The sequence below is a fragment of the Triturus cristatus genome, chromosome 10 (genome assembly GCF_964204655.1).
Source record: "Triturus cristatus chromosome 10, aTriCri1.1, whole genome shotgun sequence".
Taxonomy (NCBI): domain Eukaryota; kingdom Metazoa; phylum Chordata; class Amphibia; order Caudata; family Salamandridae; genus Triturus; species Triturus cristatus.
This window is the reverse complement of record NC_140593.1, coordinates 1,035,494,561-1,035,513,486: the sequence shown is the minus strand read 5'-3', so window position 1 is coordinate 1,035,513,486 and position 18,926 is coordinate 1,035,494,561. Positions and strand designations below refer to the sequence as shown.

General features: G+C 46.4%; 1 protein-coding gene across 4 annotated transcripts in view; it reads left to right on the top strand.

Annotated features, from left to right (window-relative positions):
* DCUN1D3 (defective in cullin neddylation 1 domain containing 3) overlaps positions 1–18,926 on the top strand; it is a 117,882-nt gene that overhangs the window by 31,046 nt on the left and 67,910 nt on the right. The gene's annotated exons all lie outside the window — the stretch shown is intronic.

Below are 18,926 nucleotides of genomic sequence, written 5' to 3'. Positions count from 1 at the left end.
TTCTTGTCTGGGCCTACATTTAAACCCTCACTCGAGACACCCCAAGATACAATCTGATGGTCCTGCCGTCTTTCCACATAGCCACTGAGCAAATACCTTTAATGCTTCTAGAAACATTAATTCACTGGAGTCTCGCCCACTGTGCCAGTACATTTTTCTGTGCTGTTGAGTGGATTCCTCTACTGCACAGAACACTTGCTTTTCACCATTTTCATCAAATGTTTACTAAGCTTACTGCTCTACTGTCTTGTCTTTATTCTGAGCTATTACGTTCTGATTAGGTTGTAATGCTTTTGATTCGCTTTTTTACATTCTTACAGTATGCGGACAGATGTTATTAACTCGTGGTGCCCATACCTTCTGTCTCTTTAAACCACAATCTAACTAAAGCCACTTTCTTTTCTATGCATCATTGCCACTTTAATTCTTTTTTTCTCTGGTGGACTTCTAAATAACGTTTCTATAATACCATCTGCAAAGCTGGCATGAAGGTGGACAAAACCTCTTTGACACCAAAATGCATGTATAAGAATACATCAAGGTTTTTTTAAGGTGTGCCAATACGGAGGCCTGACTAGCTGGCATGGTTCCAAACCTCAACCCTGTAGTCCTAGCATTAATAGCTTTAGTGGCAAGTGCTAAAACCCTTGTAATGCATTCTTTGGTCCCTTTATGCTACGAAACCTTGATCTGCACCTATTCACACACCCCCTTTTAAGGACCTAGGCTGGGCCTAGCATGAGACTCATGTGTTCAATTGTATGGTAGAATAATGTAATTTTCATAACCAAATTGTCTATGGATATTACCACTAGATACCAAAAGAGGCAATTGTGATGGCTTACTTTATATGTACATTGGTTAATACAGGATCAAACGTGAATGGAGGTCTATAGTTCCATGTTTACAGCTATTAGCAAAGCCTATGTCATAATGAATATCCTTTATGACACAAAGCAACCCCTTTCCTAATTTCTTTTAAAATTCTCTTTAATTGTAGTTGAAAGAAAATAACTGTTATGGTGGCTTCACCAGGCCTGGGCATGTACAGAGGCAATGTCCATAAATATCAAACCTTAAAAAGAAGAGGTTCATGAAGAGAGGGCTTGGGTTTAAACAGAAGAGGGGTCATCTAGTTGTCAATGTAAGGAGTCTGATGGGACTGCCAATATTAGAAGGTCATGGCATGACCACAAGGAATACTGGGAAACTTATGAAGATATGCAACTGGCAGAACAAGATAATTGTGTTATTACTCAACACATAACCAGTAAAGCCTAAAGTGCCCAATGCTGACGTCACGTTTCCCTAAGTATAAAGATGGACTAGAAACCACTCAGAAGCTAGTGAAAGATTGCAAAACAAATATACATTGGAGAAATTGAACGGTGGACTTTAACGTGGCAATTTTAAATTTGTTTGCAGGTTGGGATGCTACCTGCAAGAGGCATGGTAACACTCAGATTTGCACTTCTGTGGATGTTCAACCTTTTCATGTTTTATACCCAGAAAAAATATACAATTATGCCCCAACTCTAAACTTGAGGTTGCTGCCATCCTGCATACCAGAACAATATGAAAATTTGTAGGTGCACCTTCTGAATGTAAAATTCCACCAATTCTATTTTTTCTCTTAGTTTGGGCATATGCTTTCTATTCACTGAATGAAGGCCCTGTGGAAGTACATACTTTTTGGGGCGGGAGGGAAGAAAATTGAATAGTTTGGGAAAACCCATTTCATATGATGTCGTGAATTTAAAGCAAAAACATGAAGTGCACAAAAGGAAACTACATTTTTAAATAATAACTTACCACTGAAGAGAGCAGAGTTAAAAAACTGTAAAAGCTAGTGGGCAGAGAAAGAACGATGCCTGTGCGTAAAAAGAGATATTTTAACGTGTAAATAAGTTACGTTAGTCATGTAGTCATGGCATTGCATGCATTTTCTTTGTCTTTTTTTTTTTTTTATTTTAAGTTTATTTTCCCCCCAACAGATACAACATATATTTCAGCATTACAGCATACATCATTGTGCCTATATTATCCTACATTGTAAGGATGACTAGAGGGAGTATTGATTGACAACAAGGCACGCACATTACTCCATTTATTGCATATAGCTTAATTTCCCTTTTATTGATCTTGTAGGTACATTATTGCAAATGTCTAAAATTATAGAGTGGGTTTTAAGTCCATTACATTTTCTTCTTTGTGTTTTCCTTGGTGTTTGATGAGCAGGGTTTATCTATCTTCGAGGTCGCATTGTCTACCTCCTCCCCATCTACCTGTGACATCAAATATGTGTGAAAGAGTGAGCAGAAATCACGGGGACGTGCTCTGGGATGTTGCTCCTCACTAAATAATTCCACCTGGTCACAACAGTGCACAATATCTAAGTACGTTTAATCAATGGTAAGCATATTCTTTTCCATCCATAACATTGCCACCCTACACTTGGCCAAAAGTAGAATTAAAAACACAAATTTACGGTTGGCGGCTGGTATCTGATATATACTTCCCAGCAATACCGTCTGAGGCTCAGGGTTCAGTTGCAACTATCATTAAATTTGTTGTTTCCAAAAATGCATTTCTAAGAGTTCCACTGCCTAAGGCATTAGCACGATGTGCATGAACGAAGCAAATTCAAGCCCACATCTCTTGCATTCTGCCCAGCTTTGTGACCCAAACTTGGACTTGCGTTATGTTTCGGAGTATAGTAGGTTTTAAGTAAATATGTATGGAACAATTCTGCTTATTGATTTTATAAAAACTAAAGTCACGTATTCAGTACATAGCATCTTCATCTACAGCCCAGGGGCTGACGGCACATGAAATTTGTATGACATGAGAACCAAAACCCAGCAACCTCCCGCCCTTCGCCCCAAACACACTCTTAAGCTATCAGGTAATAATTAGCACTGCGTTATTGTTTCTTACATGGCCCCCAACTGTGGCCTACAACACCGTATCTCGATCCGGGACCAGGAGTATTAGTCCTTGGAAATCCCTTTGTCCGGGGATCAGGTATCTGGTGAGGCAGCTTGAGATATGTGGGGCAAGTCAGCTTCTCAATGCCCAAAATAAACCACAATTTATATAATAATGTTGTGTAGTCCGGGACCCTGTCTGTGCTGCAGAGGGAGAGGATAGCCTGATGTACTTCTCTTGGAGCGAGGGCCACCAGGTAGACCTCAGCATGCACAGAATGCTGCGGCGAGCCTATTGCTTAATCTCCCAAAATGTGCCTCCACTGGGGCCATGCTTATTAAGCTGCACTGCCTCCCGTTAAAGCTGAGCACTTCTTTCAAACCCCTTTGCTATTGTTTCATGGCCTTAGCCAACAATTGCCCACTCGATCTCTGAGCATTCATCAAGCCCCATGTACCATCCAGAAATATGGGATCTGCTGGTGCTAAGCTTGTGAATCGAGCTCAAATTGGTGGCAGCCCTTTCAGCTATCTGGTGCCCAAACTTTGGAACTCATCCCCTGTCAGTCTGTTAAAATCTTTCTAAAGCTCTATTTCGTAAAACAATAAAAAAAAAAAACCTGGCAGTTCAGGTCTGGCTGATCTTCATGGTAATTTGCGCTTTCTCTCACAGGAGTCTGGACCTCAGCGCTGGGAAACTTCATTTAAAGTACCTACGCGCTCTACAAGTCTCACAATTATTATTATTATTCTCTGTCGACCGCACATGGATTTGAATGGATAGGTCACAGGGATGGGTAGACCTGGCGGGGTAATACAGTGGGTAGTGGGGAATTTGCATGCCAAAGACCATAGCGACATTGTCCAGTAATTTTCCCCAGAACCTAAACACCTTAGGCAATCCCATAGTAAGTGTATTAAGGGGCTTCGGTTCCCCCCTATATTCGGGGCTCCACTCCATGTCTGTACCCTGGCAGGTGTGTGGTACCAATAGGCCACTATCTTAATGGCAGTTTCAGTGCTAGATGTATTGTCCGCTGTGTGTGAAGCCCTGTAATACATGTCTTCCCTCTCCTTGGTAGTAAATGTACATCCCAGTTCTCCCTTCCGTCACCTCTGTTCTGAAATCCTCCCATTTGGTGGGGGTAGAACTAAGAGGGTATATAGTTCTGTGATGAGGCTCTTATTCCTGTGTTACAGGTAGAGCCATTTCTAGAAACGAAGTCAATGGCCTAAACACATGGGATCTGATGGAGGAGTCCGTTGTCCGATGCCTAATTTGTAAGAAGTGGAAACGGTCCGCTTCAGTGAGGTTGTGGTCTTTCTTCAGGCTGTCAAAGAGGATGATGCCATTAGCTTCGAACAGACATCCCATGTTCTTGCAAGCCCCTTCTTGCCACTGGCAGATTCACTCTGTCTGCAGCCTGGGGGGTTTAAGTCCGGGTTGGCCAAAATGGGTGTCATGGGAAGGAAAGTGTGGTTAAAGCCCTTTGTAATGCTATCTTGGCCCACACTCTCATAGTAGTACCCGTGATGTGTGAGAAGTTCAAACCCCTTAGCTTAAACTTATGGGACAGCCATTAAATTTTCTATATGTGTTTGTGAACCAACTACTACTAGATCCATAAAGAACCAATTTTTTTACGAAGAAGCTCACTCATTCCACGAGAAACCTGAGCAGAGCAGCCTGGAAATATCCTCTGATGCGAGATACCCCTAGCCCCCCAACCAACCTCCCACTCTCCAGTTGGCCTTTAAGCAAGCTGTTTTTTCATGCATGGCCTCTTCACATCCCATATAAAGTTGTTGATTTCGAGTTGCAGTGATTGCAAAGTGTTAGGGGGGTTGTCAGTGGACGGGCCTGGAATGTGAACAAGATCCAATGAAATATAGTCCTCTTTATTGCAGCTGTTCTTTCCAGGTAAGAAAGGCTGAGGCGATGCCATCCCTTAAGTTCGAAGCGTACTTGGGTGAGGACGTTATGGTAATTGAGCTTAGCTCTACAGAAGACAGACGAGGCAATGTAGACTCCCAAGTAGGGGATGTGTGAGTCTGTCCACTCGATGGATTTGTGGGCGCAGAGCTGTGTTTTGCGTTGTTGAGGTACTGAGAGGTTAAGAATCTGAGATGTTTGAAGATTGACGCTGAACCCCGAGATTGCTCCGCAGTAACGCAACTCTGCTACCAAGGCATGCAAAGAGGACACAGGATTAGTAAGTGCCAGTATCACGTCATCTACATTGAGGTTTATAGTATGCGTTGCATCCCTGAACGGACCCCAGAAATGTTAGGGTCTGTCCTGACCTTTTGCACAAAAGGTTCCATGTTGAGAGCGAACAAGAGCAGGGACGGAGGGCAGCCCTGCCGGTTCCTCTTCGTATTAAAAAAAAATCAGAGGAGACCCCATTCACCCTAGCCCATGTGGAACTGTAGATGCTCTGGATCCAACAACTTGAATTTGTCTCTAAAGCCGAAGTGTTTCAGGATAGCGAATAAATAAGACCAATGAACCCTATCAAACACTGTTTCTGCATCTGTTGTTAGTAGGAGTATCTTCTTGGATCTGTGGGCTTTTTTGATTATATGTAATATGCGTTAAGTACTGTCTCTGCATTGTCTGTGTGAGAGGGAGCACAGTTAGTCAGGCTTGACCAGGCCGGGCATCTATGAGTTAAGACTTGTGTCTAGGATACTCATAAAGAGTTTTAGCGTCCATTTTAAGGAGGGAGCTAGGCCTATATGAACTATACAGTAACTCGTCTTTCCTTGGTTTGGGCAGGGCAGTGATGGAAGCTTCGAGCATAGACTGAGTCAGACTTCCTGTGTCAGTGAAAGTGTTGAATAGTCTTAACGAGTATGGGGGCCAGGGCGTGGCAGAACGTTTTGTAAAATAATGGCGAAAAGCCTCCGGGCCTGTGCATTTCAACCGTTTCAGCCTGGCTATTGCAGAGACCACCTCTTAGAGTACGATTGTCTTCTCCAGTTTTTCTGCTTGTTCCAGGGGTGTAGAATTTCTATAGCCCAACACCCAGGACCTATTGTTTGGTGTCAAGGACAACAAGTTGTCATGTTTATTTTGTCCTTCGGACAAGAAGGCCCAACCCCTGGCTGCACAAACCCTTCAGCTACCAGATTACAGTACCACATTATGGATTATGGAAGGGGAATGTCTGTAGTGGAATATTTGTGTTGATATGTTAATGCTGTTCGAACTTGTATTCATGGTTCTTTAATAGAAAGCTTTTATTATTAGGGTTAGCGCTCTAAGGAAATGCAAATTCAGACTGCTCTGCTAACTGTGGTTTCAGTATAAAAATGATTACTAGCATTTGCAAAGTTTAACAATATGAAAGCAAGATTGATGATTCTTTGCTTTCATAAAAATATTTTCATTAAAAAATGCAACTAGGAAAAAAAGTTTTGTTAAACTACTTTGAAAATGTAGGTACCTTTTCTTTGAAGCATCATTTAGTAAAATGTGTTGATGCATGCTAGTATTTCCCAAAACTATTTGCAATAGAAAATCAGTTAAACCAGTTTCAACAAAAGTATAGGAAACATGAAAGTAAACCAGCATTGACAAAACCAATGGGTATGCCATTGGTGGTCAGCTTTTTGGTTTTGTCAATACCTGTGCTGTTTTGACATGTTTTTTGTAAAACTTTATTGTTGTTGGAGCTGCTGGGCTCTCATAACACATTGGCAAAAGCAAAGACATTTTAGTCTCAAAAACCACACATTGCCACAATAGTTCCAGGCACTAAACAAAACTAAGTTGCGTGCAGATATGCACCTTGTGAAAGAGCAGAATGCTGTCACTCACAGAGAAGCCAGTCAGTAGATAGAGGGATACATAGAAGTACAAGCATTTGCAATGCAATAGGTCTCACATTTGCGAGAGTTTAAGCTACTGGCATTGTAAATGGCAATGCCTTTTATTTATGTTTTAAAAACCAACACATAAATAAAAGGCATTGTCATTTACATTGTCAATAGATCAAACTCTCGCAAATGCACGACCTATTGCATTGCAAAAGCTTTTTTTTTTCATATATCAGCGTGGTGCAGTTTTTTTCAGGAGGAGACTTCAAAATGCAAAGCCTGTTCTTTATTTGCACAGGGGCTGGTAGCTAAGTGGAAGCTCCAAGTGAAACACCAGGTTTGCACATACTCAAAAGGGCATTCCAGCTGTGGGGGAACTATTGCTTACCGCTACCTCTAGCCCCAGTATGTAGCTCTGCAGAAAGGTGGCAATATAAGAGAATTGCTAGTATTCAGACTCAACTGTGGTATGAACTCTGGCATAATCAAAGAGGCTAATATCAGATTCTTGTAATGAGGTTGCTGCTGTAATTTGTCGGTTCACTACATGGCACCAAAGAGACAAGTGGATTTTGTTACAGGACAAGTAGATTTATGAAGCAACCTGTCCTTGGACAAATGGATATTGTATTAAATTCCACACCCCTACTGTTCTATGGTGAGCCTCTTTATTAGGACTTTATCAGGGTAAGTAGGGATCGTGGCCTTATTCAATTCCTGCTCTGAGTTGAGAGTTTGGTAGAAGTCCCAGAAGACTGCAGCTATTTGTCTGTCCCCGTGACCTCCTTCCCCCATTTGTTCTTGATCTTGCCTGTGGTGTTCTTCTGTCTCCTGGAGCATAGACAGTGTGCTAGAATTTGTGATTAAGGCGCAAGAGGTCCAAGTTTTTGAGCTCCGACATGCCTTGTCAAGCTCGTGACATACCCTAGGGGAACCTGTGCATTTCCGGATTGTCCCTAATTCCTTTTCTGCCTGTTCTAATTGTATTTGCTTTTCCTTCCTCAGTCAGTTGTTTTGAGCCAACAAGGCTTTTAGGTCCCCTCTGATTGCTGTTTACAGTGCTTCCCATAGCGTGGTCATTGGCATCTTCCCAGTGTAGTCGTTCTGCAGATAGGTAGAGATTGCTGTATTTATGGTAGTGACATTGTTTGTGTTTTGGATGAGACTATCTTGTAATCTCCAAGCATTGGGAAAAGAGCATTCTTTGTCCACGCACAACACCAGGGTGAAGGGGGTGTAGTCCGACGTAGACATGGGGTCACTGCCACCTCCCGGACCAGGGTCTATATAATATGTGTATGCGTAGGTCTTGTGTGCCGAGGAGTAAAATTTGTAGTTCCTGTCACTGGGGTCAACCTGCCTCCACAGGTAACCAGGCCGCCATCTCAGGCACCTTAGACCAAGCGCCGATCTGACTGGATTGCTGGCCTGATCTGTCTAATTCGTTGTTCATCACTAGGTTTAGGTCTGCGCCTACCAATACTGCTGCATCTGAATACTGCAAAGTGTCCACAGGGCCTCCTCGGTGAATTATTCCTACTGCTCATTGAGAGGGTATATAGTGGCCGGGGTTAACGCCAGACACTCTATCTATTTGCTATACAGGAAGCAAGTTTTGATTTCAGTACATTTCCCCAACACCTCCCCTCCAAAATCCAGAGAAAGCAGAATGACCATTCCCCTCTTTTTTTCAGCCTTGAGGACCAAAATAGTTGGTGGAACCATCTTGACTTCATCCTCACTTCATCTTGTGATACTAGATGCGTCTCTTAAAGCAGGCATATGTTGCTTCCGTTGCGTTACAGAAGAGTCAATATCGCCTCCCGCTTGATTGTGTGATTTAGGCCTCTGGCATTAAAGCCAAGTACCTTGAGATCTATCTGTGATAATCAAGAGGCTAGGTAATGTGGTCAACATTGGGGTATGCTTCACACAGGGGGAAACCCGGGACTTGTGTCAATATGCTGTGCGCCTTAGCAGTATGAAAATGTACATTGTGGGTTGTCCTGGTGTCACGCGTGTCAAACGTAAACATTCCCTAACAAAACCCCCAAAAAATGTTACCACAGTCATGTCCATATTGACAAAAACTTGTCTGTCGAGTGAAGCTTGGTCGGGAAGGTGGAAACTGCCCATCTGTGGGGAAGGAAGTCCATTTTTCATCACCCCCGTTCAGGTGGGAGGGGGACTGTGCGCTACTTGGTAGGGTGTCTGAAGTTGCCTCAGTAGAAGCTTCAAGCCTTGTCTGTGCTGCATTCAAGGCTGCCTTGCATTCCTGTGGGAGCTTGCCTGGGTCTGGGTTGTAGGTTACTAGACCTGCAGGGCTAGTAAAAATGTAATGATTTTTCGAGCCCTGAGGCCCATGAAGAGGATTCCTTCAGTGACCCCTGCTGGCGAATGTTGGTCATCCTCTGGCTGTAGGTCCAGTACTTGGCGGGCCACTTGGAGAGTTTAAAGATGATGCAGCTGACCCTCTCAATGGAAGACTATTCTGAACTGGTGTCTCCAGCAATAAGTGACATCCTTGGTTCAAAGGAATTCTGTGAGAGGCATTAAGTCCTACGTCGTTGCAGGGTATTTGCAGAGAGTTCCTGGAAGAGCAAGAGCTGGTGCCCACAGAATTGGAGGGGTTGTAGATCTCTGGCTTTCTTGAGGATTTCCTCCTTCAGCTGAAAGTCATGCACGCACACCAGGATGTCAGATGGGCGTGCAGTGTTGCCCACTGGGAGACCGACTCAGTGGACCCTATCTAGTTGGAGAGGAGTCCCCCCTTCGCACCCCAGGATATGGCTCTTACGTAACCCGCGTTGTCTGTGTTCTCAGCTCCGGTTGGCATTCTTCGTAAGCGAATGTTATTCTGGCGTGACCTGTTTTCCAGGTCTTTCGTGCCGGCCTGACAGTCGACTTGGCATTTCTGGAGTCATAGCACTTCTTGTTTGTGCATCTTGACTTCTTCGCCCCTCAGTCTTGCTGTCTTTTAGGTAAGACACTGTGTGACCTAGAGAGCCCCTGTCGTACTTCATGTCTTGAAGTTCTTGCGACAGATCTTTTTTTATCATCTGTAGGTCCGCCCTGAGGTAATCGAAGAGTGACTGCAGGAAGACCTGTGTAGTCGGGACTGCATATTGACCTTGGTAGCCAGGGGGCAGTGGGTGCGGGGGCCTCTCTAGAGGTATTAGTGGAGCGCATTAGCATTTCATGCAAATTGTGGCTTTTCTTGCCTTTGGAAGTGAACATCTGGATAGCAGGGGGTACTCTTCCACCTACTGGATACGCCGGCCGCGTGCCAGGAAGCTCCCAGCCAAGTTGAACACTAAGTTGTTCGTGGGAGAATGTCAGGCACAACAACCCCTAGCAGTTTAATGCGACTTCCACTTCCAGGAGACTGTTTTGTTGTAGCTCTCATACACAGCAGGGTCCCCAACTGGCTCTTGTAGGGTGGCCTCGGGCAATTGATGAATGTTCTGGGTCAGAGTGCTGTGGCACAAAGTTGATTATTGGCTCTGGTGACTCCCCTATCCCCTCTTAAATATTAGCCAGAGGCATCGCCGTACTCTGCAGCTGCGGCAGGGGTGGGCTGCATCAGATGAGCCCCTGCAGGCACCTTGTCTCTCTTTGTTGAGGGTGGCGTTTGCCCCCGGGCCACCTATCCTCCCCAGAGGACGCCCAGCTCAGCAGCGCCCCCCCCCTTGCTTTTGGCAGGGAGGGTACCAGTTCTCGTGATGTGGGGGGTGCACCTATTGTCCCATCCCATGGCAGCACTCAAGGGCATAAACCAATAATGGGTGGAAGCCCCCAGGCCCAACGCACCCAGAATCAACTGTCTCGCCAGGCCACCAGCTTTTTGATCCTGCATGTGCTCCTCTAAGGCTTGGTCTCAGATCCCAGAACGATTAGGGTGTGGTGGTGGGAGGGTCCTACCCCTCCACATTGCAGTTTGGGAATCTCTGGTAGTGTTGTACCGTTGTGTCGCCTGTCTGTCAGCAGCAGGCAGAGGAAACCCCCAGAGGGGGCGCCATCCTTCCTAGCTTTAGGCTGGGTTCACAGCACTCCGCTGCAGCAGAGGGGGCGCCGTCCTGCCTAGCTTTAGGCTGGGTTCACAGCAGCAGAAGTGTACATTGTTCGCTGCAGCGGCCCGCCTAGCCCCAGGGCGCGCCCGCGACACTCGGTTGTAGCGGGGTCTGTGTTGATTGCTGTTGTGCCATATAGCTGCCAATGTGTGTTTTGCGGCCCAAGCTGGTCACAAGCCCGCGTACGCCATTTTGGCTGGATATTGCTCCTGGGGCAATATGCGTATTTGACCGTGAAGCAGTATCGACCACCCCTCTCTTGGGGCTTAATAACCCCTCTCGGGCAGGCTTGACCGCGGTCACCGCTAAATTCACGGATTGTAGAATCTGGCAAGCAGAGGCACATATTGGACATTCTACATGGCCGCCATCTTCGCCACGCCCTTCTGATGTCAATATTTAAAATGTATGAGTTTGTATTTGTAAATCAGATGTGTTTGACCTGTGCTGAAAAGAAGGTCCAATTTTGTCCGAAATCGGTTCTCCTAGAGACTTTTTTCACCGGAATCAAGCTTGTAATTCGTCGGGGACGACAACCTGCCAATATATATAAAAACGATAGCAAACCCCTTCCCTCCTCCATTTCTATGTACTTTATCAATATTTGAAACTCAACTAGAGGGTTGGGAAAATAAACACACAAAGTCTGGATTTTGCCACAAAGTCTGATATATGTCTTTATTTCCAGGCCAGAGTGGCTCCTTATTTCCTTTTATTCCTGTAGTGTTAAGAATGAACCACTAGGCAGCAATTGACCCATCTTCTGCAGTTCTACCCTCTTTAATACTTTAGTACACCGTATGTCCTTCGTAGCAGAAGCGATTTATCCACCAGTGGTAACCAGGGGGATAAAGAAGTAGCAAACCCAGTGAAGGTGGACCGCATCCTCCAGCTATAACCAGTACTTCCTACAGTGGCTACATCATCCTTTCGAGGTTGTGAGGTATCCCTGACTCAGCCAAGTAGTTTCGTACGATAGGTAGCATGCTCAACTTTAACATGTCCCAGTGTGGAAGTATGATCGATCCAGCTTTTAATATAGTGTGCCTGTGCAACCAGGTAGTACAGGGAAAAGTCAATTTAAGCTAAATCTGCCTCAAAAGTGTGGCAACACCCTGACAGTACGTTTAACAACATATACAAAAACTGTCACAAAACTATCATTTTAATTATAGAGACCCTTCCCAGCATTGACAAAGGCAATTTCACCCACCTTTACACTCTGGTTTTATGAAATTCTAAAGTGAACCCAAAGTTGCGGCGGATTGTGTTATGTCTCTTGTTATATGTATTCATAAATATTTCAGCCCATCTTCGTACTAAGGGAAACTCCATAGTCTGGGCAACCGCATTGTCCATCGGCAGGAACATCATTGATTGAGGCCAGTTTATTCCAGAGTCCAGAGAATCCATCAATCAAATAACACAATCTCCCTCAGCACAGGGTTTATAATTATACCAGAAATTCCATCTACGGCTGCAGTCCCCGCACTAGTAACTTGGCAAAAATGTTGTTATCCGCCAACAGTATGGATAGTGGTCTATAGGAAGAGCATTCCTGGGGATTGTTTCCCTGCTTCAGTAAGACCAACAGTACTGCCTCCCACATAGATAGGGGTAGGGTTCCCTTTTCCAGTGCATCGCTATATACATCCAGCAGTCTGGGGTCGCTTGCAAATCCGCATATTGTTTATAACAGTCTTTTGGAAGACCGTCCCCTCCAGGAGACATAATACTGGGCAGCGCCATGATAGCTAATTTGATACTCTCCAATGTAAGCGGAGATTTAGGTAGCTCCCTAAACACACCATCCACCCAGCTCAAGGTGAAATGAGTCTATTTCCGCACTAGTTTTAGCCAGTGATGAGTCGTATACCTTTGCATAATAACTCTCAAACGCATGACACATGTTGTTTGATTGTTGTTAGTTCACTGTCTCTATTTTTAATACAGAAAATGGGGCCCACTTCATTTTGATTTCTGGTTAGCAATACCAGCATTCTACGCGGTCTTATCTGCTTCACCAAAAACTCGAGCTCTTGGCCGTTTATTCAGGTACACTACTTCCCTTTCTGCTGCCTCCTGAAATTCCACCAGTTTGTCATACAGTCTTATCCTTAGTGTTGCATTATTCTGTATTCAGAAGTTTAAGTTTTACCTCTAATTTAGCTAGTTGTCCCCAAAGTGATTTCAGAATACCTAAGCTTTTCTCTGATGTTGGCCTTAAACAGGTCCCACAGGATGCTCACCTCTGTAACTTAATTTTCCTTGATATTAAATAACGGCTTCCCGGACCTCAGTTCTGAATACCTGATTTCTTAGTTACGTACCTTTTAAGTTTCCAGTTGTCTAGGGCTCAGAGGACCAATATTAAGTACCATTCTGGCAAGGGCTTGGTGAGATAATGTAGAGGGCAGTATTTCTACAGCATGCAGTAGGGGCACCAAGCTACCAGACAATAACCGCACGTCTATACGCGAGTGTGTGTCATGCATGGAAGAGTAAAAGATGTACTTGGAATCAGCTGGGTGTAGTAGCCTCTTAACATCCACTAGTGGAACCATTTCCATGATATGATACAATGCCAATCTGGGCCTTTGAGAGGTGTGGGTGGCCCTTGTATCCTGATCTACTGTATCAGAAAGTGCATTGTCGCAATCCCCGCCCCAAATCACAGGTCAGTAACTATACTTGTTGCATTTTAGTAATAGTCTACATTTGGGCTGTGTAGATTCACAAGAAGCAGTTTTTACCTCTCCAGAATGTCAGCCACCACCTTAGATCATCCTGTATTGTCATTTAAGCATTCAACCAGTTTGTAACTGCAATAATCGGCTTATTAAAGTTACAATCCCTCTGGAGTATGTTGAGTAGATGGGCGGAGGTGCCCACAACCAAGAATAAAACCACATAAAACAATTGGTTTCTGTATCATTTGTGCACTACACGTACAGGGGAAGCAGAAGAGCATAACCGGGCGGGTCCTTTTTGATGTCTATTCGCTTATATAAGCAGATTACTTTCCTACCAACTGTATATTCCGAATATGGTCTTCATCAGCATGCATTGTCACCTTCCCTTATTTCACAGAAGCAATATTAATATATAAGGTTGTGTACCGGGGGCGTGGACTGGCGCGCGGCAAGATGGCAGCACCGTAGTGCAGCTCTGCCGGCCGCCGTTACTATCCTGCAAATATCCTGCCTTGCTGTGGCCCCTCGAGTACCCGGAGCTGTGGACCTGAAGATTTGACCCTAACTCGGTCACATACCTCGATATCTGCTGGACGGCGCTGCCCCTCCGTCTAGAACTGCGACGTGTGCTGTGGTCGCATGGAAGATGGCGGCGACCTGGTAACGGGCGCGACGATTGCGGTGAGATGAGCCCTCCTGCGATCCTAGGGTGCCGTTAAACACGCCCTTGATTATCCGGTGAGCGCTGCGGGACCCCCGGAGGTTGCGGCCACGACCGGAGAGCCGATCCCCTGCGGTGCGCGAGCGAGCGCCGGGAGTAACGGGAGCTGACTGCTGCTTTCTGATCTGGCCTCCGGAGGCGCCTCGCACGCAAGCGGCCAGCTTGCGGTGCCGCGCTGGGCTGCGCGCTGAGGGGCGAACGCTGCAAGAGAGCACTCCAGTGACTGATTTGGCGGTGCTATGCGGTGGAGGAGCGGCGCGGCCATCCACTGGGGCATTTGACAGTCTCGCTCCCTTCTCTGCTCCTGCAGTACACCTTGGTGCTTACGAGTTGGGGTGAGGAGCACTTGAGGCCTCGTGGTGCAGCCACTATTGCCTGCTGAATACTAGCTGCTGCCTGCTCCTGCTGAATGGTCCCCTCGCGACTCTGCTTGCCCCGGTCTTGTCGCTAAGGATATGGTGCACAGTAACAGCCCTGGATGCCACTGCTCGGTTGTGTTGGGCTCATCAGCGGCCGTGAGGAGGGAGACTGCGAGCTCTCTGGCCGGCGGTGAGTGATCCTCCTGTTTGGGTACAGTCTTCCTGCAGTGGCCAGGTGGTGAGGATTTGCTGGGTCCAGCTGTGTGTGCGCCATTGTCAGAAGTGACAGTGTAAGTGTGCCCTTTCAACACCACCCCACGCCTGCGCTTCCACACGGGCTGGCATTGGGGTTTGGTGCTATAACGCCCTGCTGTAGTGTTGTGTGCTTGGTGGCATTGTACATCAGCTGGATCTGAATTTTTGTCCCTCCCTGGGGGATCCTCTGTCTTGGCGGGCCACTGCATCTATCACAATGGGGAAGCCAGATAAAAATCAGTCTCGACTAAACTTTGATTCGCGTAAATCTGGCAAATCCACGCAAACTGCGGCTTCGGACTCTGAATTGGACATGCGGGAGCAGGCCCCCTCCGACTTAGAGAAGACCTTGGCGGCGATTCAATCCAGCCTGCAGTCCATAGACGGTAAGATTGAGGCGCTTAACGGTCGCATGGACACTATCTCAGCCAAATTGGATAAACAGGGGGTCCGTCTGGGTGAAGCCGAACAAAGAATTTCGGACACCGAAGATGGCTTGCGGCAAGTGGCCGCCAAGACGACTGACATCAAAAGATAGTGGCGATTATTAAAGACAAGAACGAGGATATTGAAGCGCGCTCGCAGCGCAATAATGTACGCATACTGGGGCTGCCGGAGTCCACAAATGTAGGCCGGCTAGAGGAATACGTCGAAGCTCTATTTCGGGATATGTGTGGGCCGGATACTCTGTCCAATATGCTGGTGGTGGAGCGTGCTCATAAATCTCTGGTGGCGTGTCCGCCTCCGGGCACGCCGCCCCGGCCCATTATTGCACGTCTTCTGAACTTTCGAAATAGAGATACAGTATTGCGTGTGGCCCGCCAGAAGGGGAAGGTTCAGTTCCAAGGGAGTGAACTCTCGTTCTATCCGGATTTTACAGCCTCGGTTCAAGCTGCAAGAAAAGAGTTCCAAGGTGTAAAGAAAGTGTTGCTACAGGAACAGGTGCCTTATGCCATGCTGCACCCCGCACGCCTGCGTATTGGTGTGGCTAATGCGGCGAAAATCTTCAATAATCCGAAACTGGCTATGGACTATGCGAAAACCCTGAGGCGTAAGAACAAAGGACCCGGCCACACCTCAGACATTGACTAGTAATACTGTATATTAGTGCTATGCTGTTGCACCTGTTTTTTGTTTGCAGATACGGGAGGTGAAATCGGCTGCCTGTTTGCTAATTTTACATTGGTTGGGCCAGATTGCACACACTGGATAAGTTGCTCGGGGTGGCGTTGGCGTGATGTATGTTCATATGAGGGTTGTCTAAAGCAAATTGCCACTGCTGAGGGATTTCCTTTTGATAGGTGCACGCTGGGAAGTGCTGCTGCTGATCTCACCTCTGAATGGCATGCACAGCGGGGCAGAAGAGTATACTGATAACTAGGATCAATGTTGCTGAGGGGAGAATATCTGACTGCTCTGGATGTTGGCATGGAGGTGAAGGCTATATGTCGGTTCCGGGTGCGGGGGGAGGTCTAGCAATGGCTGTACAGCCGGGGGCGGCCCGCTCCCGCTAACAGGGGGAGTGTGATGCGCGACCTTACGTTCCCCCTCTATGGGTATACCCCGTCATGTAACAGGAGTCCGATGTTTTTTTGTTGGGTGGGGAGGGTATTGTAGGGACTGTCTTTGGCGAATTGGGATTGCCAAAGTGGGCGGGGGGTGGGAGAGGGTTGTTGCATCAGTTGGGGTTGTTGTTATTTTGCACGCAATGGAGACAGACACAGATCATCATTGGCTTTTATGGTGTTTGCTGTTAACATGCTTGTATGCAGACTCACGCAATGTACCTGCAGTAATGGGTGAGAGATACAACTGTATAACATGGAATATTCGAGGGCTCAATACCCCTAAGAAAGTCAGGCAAGTATTGGCGTATTTAGATAGACACAAGATTCATATTGCCCTGTTACAAGAAACGCATTTGTCCAAGCAGAGAGAGAACAGTATTGCACGCAAGTGGGCAGGGCACAGGGCTGCTTCTTCATTTTCAACATACGCCAGGGGGGTTATTATTTTGATAAAGAAAGGCATACCATTTACTCCAACACGGACACAAACTGACAGTGAAGGTCGTTGGGCACTAATGCAGAGCAGGCTGGGTAAAACACTGATTACACTCCTCAATGTATATGGCCCAGTGGTGGATGAGCCATATACTTATGTGCAGTTGCTGGGGGTGCTTCGAACGTGGCCAGATGCTGCGATATTATGGGGAGAAGATTTCAATACACACCTTGATCCGTCCCTGGATAAATCCAACCCCCACGGAGCGCGCGCGGTCAAAATTGCGCAGTGTGTGCTGGATGCTATGGCAAAAATGGGCTTGGTCGATGTCTGGCGGCTACGCAATGCAACAGTTAGAATGGGTACACATGTAACGCCGGCACGTCACAGCTGGTCCAGGTTGGACTATTGGTTATTAAATGAGGACGCTAATGGATGGGTAACTGAGGTGTATAATCTACCTCGTATGCTTTCTGATCACAACCCTATAATGCTTGAAGTCCAAATACCAACCAACACGCACTTCCCTTTCACCTGGAGATTTAGAGCAGAGGCACTACTAGATCCCATTTATGAAGACACAATTAGACGGGCGATCAAGCAATATTTTGAGTTAAACGAGGGGACTGTGGACAGTCAAGCAATTTTGTGGGAGGCATTCAAAGTCACAATTCGCGGGGTTTGTATAAGCACCACTTCGGGAATCTTGAAGGATCTCAGGGGTCAGCTGGCGAAGCTTGAAACACAGCTCAGTGCCCTTGAAGCGCAATATAGCACAGACCCGGCTACTGCTCCTCTTGATAGGCTCCACACTTTACTGAAAGAATATGATGCGCTGGCGGACACAGAGATAAGATACAGATCGAAGCGACATGTGGCTAGGGCTTATGGTGAGGCCGGACGCCCCGGTAAAAAGCTTGCTGAGACGCTGTGATTTCGTGATCACCATCATCATATTCATAAAATAGTAGACGGAAATGGGGAAGAGCACTATCAACCTCGGGACATCGTGTAACAATTTAGAATGTTTTACGGCGAGCTTTATGCCTCTCATGGCACATGCGAGGAAGCTGCTCTGTCTGAATATTTAGAGGAGGTTGCTTGTATGTGGCTTGCGGACGGCCATCGGGAATATCTTGGCCAGCCTATCGGGGAGTCTGATATTAAGGAAGCCATTAAATTACTTCCCAATGGCAAGGCCCCTGGCCCGGATGGGCTCACTTCCGAATTTTATAAACAATATGTGGATATTATCTCCCCGTACTTACTGGAGGTATATGCGGAAGCTCATGACTCCGGGATACTGCCGCCATCACTCAGGCAGGCGCTTATTATCACTCTTTTAAAAAAAGGATAAAGATCCGACACTATGCGAATCATATCGCCCTTTATCATTAATAAACCTTGATGCTAAAATACTGGCAAAAATACTGGCCACTAGACTGCAACCACTGCTCCCGATCATGGTGTTACCGGATCAATCTGGTTTCGCGCCGGGACGCTCCACCTCCAATAACCTCCGCACAATATTTGCCATGTATCATATTTTAAATCCCGATCTCCAAGCCGCGGCGGTCATGCTTGATGCCGCAAAGTCCTTCTACTCCATTGAATGGGGATACATGTTCCATATTCTCAGGAGAATGGGCCTTCCCAATGTATTTTTACGCTGGCGAGAGTGAGAGTGGGTGGCCTCACTTCGGCTCCTCTTAGGGTAGACAAAGGCACTCGACAGGGGTGCTCGCTGTTGCCTCTATTGTTTGCTCTTATGCTCGAACCGCTCGCTTGTATCCTCCGTCGGCGCCATAGGCAGACAGCACTCAATTTTAATCAGAGGCCGGTTGGGATTTCTATGTAAGCGGCCGATATGGTCCTTTTTATATGGGAACCGCAGACCTTCCTCTCCCCAGTGCTACGAGAGTGCATCAGATTTGGTCTTTTTTCTGGACTAACTATTAACTGGGAAAAATCAGTGATACTCCCATTAACGTTATGCACAGGGCCCCGCCCCCCCCCCCTTAGAATATCCACTGATTTGGACGGCCGAACCTATCAAATACTTGGGTGTCTGGGTG